Raw genomic sequence first — 7,500 nt, 5'->3', positions numbered from 1 at the left:
TGTTGTGTATTAATTTTGGTTTTGATTATTGTATCAAGGAGATTTATACTTTCATTTTCACCACAATAAAACTATTTACGCAAACGAAGCCTTTAAAGAACGACGTTTGTGTCGTGGTAAAAGTGCCAATGAGATCACATTTTTTCTACAAATTTGCACCTGGAGACTGGAGGAATACAGTAATTTTGTCTTACTGAATTTCGGGCAATCGACTGTGATCGGTTGCGTTCCCTTCTTTAATTAATGAACGATCCGACATTACCAACATTCAGAGTTAGTTCGAGGAAAAGACCCACTACAAGGTCATATATTTCCGTCATAAATGTGGCGTAAGCGTACACGCGTCATGCTTCTTGCCTTTCATAGTTAATAGAGAGATTTAGCATCACGTTTACATGAAACGGCAAACGTCGGCTTGCCGTGTCACGTTTAACATCAGGGGCGGATCTAGCATTTTTTGAAAGTGGGGGCCGAACAAGAATACTAATCAGCGCGCGTTAGCGTGCCTCGGTAGCGCCTTAGGCGCTTTTTTGTAGGGGGGTCTGGGGGCATGCCCCCCAGAAAATTTTGAACATTTGGGTACTCTTACATGCAATCTGGTGCGATCTGGAAAGTAAAATATCAGGAGTTCCTGTGGAATAAGGCGACCAGTAGTGGTTATAATGATGCATGGTTTGTGACTCTTCGCTCCAAAGTCACAACAGCCTTGGAAGAAACGAATGAAGTGTCTGTATACCACAAGTGCGCAGGATGGTGATCTTTACGTCTGCTTTCTTAGCCATTTTCTGAATCTTTTCATGCACTGAATGCGCAAACACTGTTTTTGCATCCTTGCGTATATCTGCCAGCCGATCTTTCACCACGTTAATATGCCTGTATGCCTCATAAGCACGTACGTGTCACAATGTTATTCTCATTGTACCTAACCAAAAATATATATTATGTATACAGACATTAAGATTTTACGTTGTTACAGTCTCTGTAAAATAGGTTGACTGTAAACAAGTAATTCTCATCCAGTCTTCTTCGTCATTTCAAAAGCATAACATTAACGCCGGTAACGTTGAAAGCTTTTTCGCACAACTTTGGTCATACTATAAGCGAAAAATCATGCTTTAGCTAAAAAAATCAAAAGATCCAACAGACTGCTTACAAAATTATAAAACTATTGTATATTTTGACAAAAAATAAATCTCCGACGAACTGAAAGGGGGGGCCGCGGCCTCCTCGGCCCCCCCCCTAAATCCGCCCCTGAACATTGTTTTTAGAAAAAGACGCTATATAAGATGAAAATCTTTAACCGTCAAATTTGTTGAAATAGCTTCTTGTCTGTAAATAATTGTTGCATAAATTAAATTTGTTCAAGAACGCAAAAGATTCACCTAAATGCGAAGTAGATAAGCTTAAAGAAATATTGTTGGCTTCCCAAATAAACTTCATTTTGCACTAGAATGACCAAACAAATATTTTCTGACTTGCAAAACTATGCCTACACATTAATCATTTGCAAGAAAGAACATTTGAAATACATTAAATGGATAAAAATTCTTGTCATCTTAATGAAAACAACTCGCATATCAAATATCAACCAACATATGCAAAATCTCACAAAAGCCTTTTTGAAGCAAACAACACATCTGCTAATAGAATAAAGGAAAATTCCCCATTTTATTGCCGCGTGCAAACAAACCGTGATACTCCGTGTCAAAACTAAATAAATTTCCCGGGGATTTTGCGCCAATGAAGTTTATTGTGGTTTTGTGAAAGTATATTCCCTTAAATTGTTAAAGTGATGCAATATACAAATGATAAGTAAGAGATGTACTTTGAGAGATGTACTTTGACCTCTTGCAGAGGTCTTAGAACCAGGGGGGGGCTCCGTCAAGACATGCCTGTTTAAAATCTAGATGCTCTAAGCACTGATTTGAATGTTAGTTTGCACTTATAAGAGCAAAGCAAAGTTAGGTGAGGGGGGGTGGATTCTACCCTGAGTTAGAGTTTGTGCCTTGGTTTAAATAAAATAACTTGTCAGTATTTCTGTGACACTTCTTGGCAGAAATTGATCCCCTATGACTTAGAAATGACCAACAAGCCAATTCTCTTATATAGGACTTGATCAAAATTTAAGTCAGGAAGTCAGAAAATGTCTTAGCTTGACCCTTCAGGTGCCACAGGGATCCCCATGCAAGGACCAGTAAAATAATTATTAGACACGAGTAAACTCGAGAAGTTGCATTGTCGAGGTTGGGGTAAAGTTTGATCCTAGCTGCAATCATAGCTGTGAATAGCATCTGAAGGTGCTAAGTTACAGCATCAATGGGTAGCTTTTTGTAAATCCAGTCAGATATATAATAACTAACTGCAGACAGTACTGTTTCGGCCTTCTGGGCCTCATCAGTGCAGTGCTGATTTCTGGGATGGAGGTTAAGCTTATAAAGCCACCCAAAATGTCCCACACATGTGCTACATCTAAGCTATGCCAGAGTGCTGAATTTATGCCATGCCATGCCGAATTTATCGTTAGGTCAACCAACCGTACACTGCTTATATATATGTATATATATATATAACTGACTAAATGTTTGAAAGAAAATTTGCCCTGAGCGGGATTTCAACCCACGTCCCCCCATTACTAGTCGGGTGTGATCACCACTACACCACCAGGACAACCCTGCTGGCAACACAGCCATCGAAGAGGTGATTTACGTCATTGGTTACGGCGTGGGCCTCCCGGGAAATTTTCTTTCAAGATGAAAAAGAAGGGGAGCCTATAACTCCACTTGAATGGCTGGGTTGCCAGCATGGTTGTCCTGTTGGTGTAGTGGTTATCACACCCGACTAGTAATGGGGGGAGGTGGGTTCAAATCCCACTCAGGGCAAATTTTCTTTCAAACATTGATTCCGTTAAAAATATGATTATTTGGGGTGTTCATTGTCAGGGTTTCTCTCTCTCCCTCTCTCTCTCTATCTCTCTCTCTCTCTCTCTCTCTCTTCTCTCTCTCTCTCTCTCTCTCTCTCTCTCTCTATATATATATATATATATATATATATATATAGATACGTAGACTTGAACTAGGTCAAAAACATTTATTTGCTACTCCGAGTTTCATGCTTCTCACGAAGCAATCATCAGGCAACTGCCAAAAAGAAGGAATACATGGTGTTTTACAGTGATTTTGAAAATAACGGTAGCAATTCACTATAGGCTGGGGTGCATAGCAACGGTTAAACAATACAAACTGTCTCCAGTGAGCTGCTAAAAATAAGCCTTAAATAATTACGCTATTGAGAAGGAATTTCTTTGCATGTCTGCAACTTGTTACAAGCTCATTTCTGTTGTTAAGGGTCGCCAAATCTGGTCTACAAATTATATAGTATTTCTCCCACAGACATAAATTACACTTCTTCGTTACATTTGAATAGGATCTCGCATGCCTAACAATCCGCCATTTAATGTGATAGTCGACTTTCTTGTCTTTCAAACCCCATACATATTTACTAAGTTCAGTGGAATTTCTGTAGCGTTCATTTCTAAAGGAACATGTGTGGTTTCTATAACGTGATTTGAATGATGTGTCGCAAAGACCGATGTAAGTTTGCTTTGACTGAGATGTTGTGACCTCTGCTTGATAGATGGTATTCCGCACGTTGCACTTTCCGTCTAGAGGGCAGGATCTTTTGTCACGGCAGTTGCAAGTGTTGATAGTTTGAGCGGGTGGATTTGATGACTTGTTAATGACGGCTTTATTTTGGTTGGAGATAATTGTTTTTACATTGCTCATGCAGCTATAACTAATTTTGAGAGTGTTCCGGTTGAAAATTCTGTGCAAAGCGTGTCATTTTGGGAAGTGCTTGCCGATTAGGGTGAGGAAACACTTTTCAACTTTTGTTTTGACGTTTTGTCTGTACGGAGGATTGCACTAGGTGATGTTTCTAGGCCTATTCTTGCGGTTTTTGGTTTCTGTAGTTGTTTTTCTGTAGGTTAGATTATATATGTAGCCGCTCTTGTTGAGTGCATCTTGGTAGATTTCTTTCGCTTTATCAAATGATTCTTTGTCGGAAGAAATTTCTGAGAGGCGCTTGTTTATGGATTCCGGTATGTTCCTTAGGATGGATGGGGGTGATTGGATTTCTTGTGAACGTAGAGTGGGATGTTTCCTTCTTTTGTGTAGGGATAATGCTTTCCAGATTGGAGGTCAAGGGTGACGTCTAAGAAATGTTTGCTTCGACTGTGATCTTTAAGTCGTTTTCACGGAAAATTTGGCAGAAGCCCTTCTTGATTCTTTCGATTTGTTGAGGGTTTGAGTTAAAAGCTGCCAAACCGTCGTCTCTATACAGACCGATGCTGTCGCCATACTTTTTGGTTAGACAGGACAATAAATAACAACCCACTACTTCGCATGTTTCAGCAGTTTCAATTCAGCTGTTTCAGCGCCATCGAAAGATCCCATTGTTATGTCGAATCGGCTGGCAGAGGATTTTTTCTCCCAAGGGCAGTCATTGGAAAACAGTAGAGATTGCTTGGAGAGGAAAATGATTTCTCTCTCGTCGGCATTGATGGGTCTGTAGTTATTGGCGAAGTCGAGTGCTTTGGCAAGCAGTTTTTCCGTGACGTGAGGGGTAGAAGTCACAAACATCAAAGCATATGAATGAGAGGTTTTCTTTGTGCTGTAGGGCGTTGAACCAGTTCAGTACGCTGGTCGTATTTTTCCACTGATTGATTTGTGTCTTTTGGATTATGGTGGTGTTGATCTCGTCTAAAATGCGCTTGCTAATTATACCAATCTCGGATTTCGAGGGGTTGATAAGGCGGCATGCATATGTTGGATGGTCGTGAAATTCAGGTTTGTGATCTTTCAAGGTTATGAAAGCTTCTTTCTCTGCAAGTTTTTCGATACGGTTGTCTAATCCAAGTTTTTTAGCTACTCTGGCGGATTGGCTTTTTGTATGTTTTCGTTACATTCTCGGTAATCAGCTTCTCATAGGTTGCAGTGTTCATTGAATAATATTTGTAGTCTTGTCAGCAGGAATAAGTAGATTATTTGGTTTATTGATTTTTGTTTCGATGTCGGTGTATAATGTTCTCTGGAAATTGCATTTGGAGGCGTTGTCATCAAATTCAATGTTATGAATTAGTTTCAGCATACCTTCTTCGAAAGGAATCAGTTCATTTATCTTTGGGGGTGAGTTTCTTGACTTAAATCCATAGGTTTCCTTGGTTGATGTTTCAGATTGCCCGGATAGGAAGTAGTGTGCTTTCCAACGTAATCGCCGCAGAAAATGTTCAGTTTTTTCGATTAGTCGTTTCATGTATTCATTTCTTGGTGGCAGTGGAATGTTCTTGGTAGAGTAATTCAAGTTGATCTTTTCCATAGTAGTGGACGATGAAACAATTACAGTGCTCAACAAGTTGGAGCTTATAAAATGAAATGACGTGATAAATTGATCATCAGCTAAAAGTGCTCAATGGGTTTACCAGAGCTTTGAATAGATACGTAGACTTGAACTAGGTCAAAAACATTTATTTGCTACTCCGAGTTTCATGCTTCTCACGAAGCAATCATCAGGCAACTGCCAAAAAGAAGGAATACATGGTGTTTTACAGTGATTTTGAAAATAACGGTAGTAATTCACTATAGGCTGGGGTGCATAGCAACGGTTAAACAATACAAACTGTCTCCAGTGAGCTGCTAAAAATAAGCCTTAAATAATTACGCTATTGAGAAGGAATTATCTCCAACCAAAATAAAGCCGTCATTAACAAGTCATCAAATCCACCCGCTCAAACTATCAACACTTGCAACTGCCGTGACAAAAGATCCTGCCCTCTAGACGGAAAGTGCAACGTGCGGAATACCATCTATCAAGCAGAGGTCACAACATCTCAGTCAAAGCAAACTTACATCGGTCTTTGCGACACATCATTCAAATCACGTTATAGAAACCACACATGTTCCTTTAGAAATGAAAGCTACAGAAATTCCACTGAACTTAGTAAATATGTATGGGGTTTGAAAGACAAGAAAGTCGACTATCACATTAAATGGCGGATTGTTAGGCATGCGAGATCCTATTCAAATGTAACGAAGAAGTGTAATTTATGTCTGTGGGAGAAATACTATATAATTTGTAGACCAGATTTGGCGACCCTTAACAACAGAAATGAGCTTGTAACAAGTTGCAGACATGCAAAGAAATTCCTTCTCAATAGCGTAATTATTTAAGGCTTATTTTAGCAGCTCACTGGAAACAGTTTGTATTGTTTAACCGTTGCTATGCACCCCAGCCTATAGTGAATTACTACCGTTATTTTCAAAATCACTGTAAAACACCATGTATTCCTTCTTTTTGGCAGTTGCCTGATGATTGCTTCGTGAGAAGCATGAAACTCGGAGTAGCAAATAAATGTTTTTGACCTAGTTCAAGTCTACCTATCTATTCAAAGCTCTGGTAAACTCATTGAGCACTTTTAGCTGATGATCAATTTATCACGTCATTTCATAACATATATATATATATATATATATATATATATATATATATATATATATAATTACTTGCGTAGGAAAGGAAAAATTAAAACATTAAAACACTACAGATCTGTTTCGAAAGGGCCTGATGGTCCTCTCTCGTCAGGTGCATAAAACACTGCCTGGCTAACTTTCCTTTTATAAGTTGATGGTTCAAGCATTCCTTATCAAATATTTGGTTGCGTGCCGGCACGCACTCGCCAGTTCGTTCCTTTTGTTCAGGGTGCCTGCTCCCGGTTTACAGATGATGAAAAATTTTTCCGTAATGCAAAGATTACATCTCTTTGTTACGTTTGAATAAGGTCTGGCGCGAGCCAGTACTTTCCAGGTTATAGCAAATTCCGTTTTGCTGTCCTTTAGGGACCAGATGTGTTTGCTCACATCTGGTCCCTAAAGGACATCTGTAAACCGGGAGCACCTGACGAGAGAGGACCATCAGGCCCTTTCGAAACAGATCTGTAGTGTTTTAATGTTTTAATTTTTCCTTTCCTACGCAAGTAATTATAAAGCTCCAAGATTGTAGAGCACTCTTCGACTCAAAGATAAGGTTTTCACGTTTCTATATATAATATATATATATATATATATATTTAACAATGTTTTTCTACTCAATATACTTTCTTATGGACTTTAATACAGGTCTGTTTCGTAGACCAACAAGGAGTTGGACCACTCATCAGTTAAATTCCATGTACACTGTAGCATCGCTGGGAATTATATACATCAGTAGCGTGATCGTCACAAGATTCAAACTTGAAAAACAATAGTAAAAAAGCAATTGTAAATTTATGATTGGTTGTTGAGGATGCAATAGAACCTAAGGAGAAACTTTCGCTTGTGCCTGCAAGTCGATACGAGTTCATTACGTTTGTTGAGCGTTACCATGTCCAGTTTATATAGAATATAGAATTTCTTGGTACTACATAGATTACATCGTTTAGTAAGGTTGCTATAAGATTTGGCCTTGGCT

General features: G+C 39.0%; 1 protein-coding gene across 1 annotated transcript in view; it reads left to right on the top strand.

Moving 5' to 3' along the window:
• Positions 1-7,500, top strand: part of LOC138020617 (uncharacterized) — a 55,079-nt gene that overhangs the window by 647 nt on the left and 46,932 nt on the right. The window lies entirely within an intron of this gene.

This window comes from Montipora capricornis, chromosome 1, assembly GCF_036669925.1.
Source record: "Montipora capricornis isolate CH-2021 chromosome 1, ASM3666992v2, whole genome shotgun sequence".
Lineage (NCBI taxonomy): Eukaryota > Metazoa > Cnidaria > Anthozoa > Scleractinia > Acroporidae > Montipora > Montipora capricornis.
The sequence above is the reverse complement of the archived record's forward strand: the minus strand, read 5'-3'. Positions and strand labels throughout refer to the sequence as shown.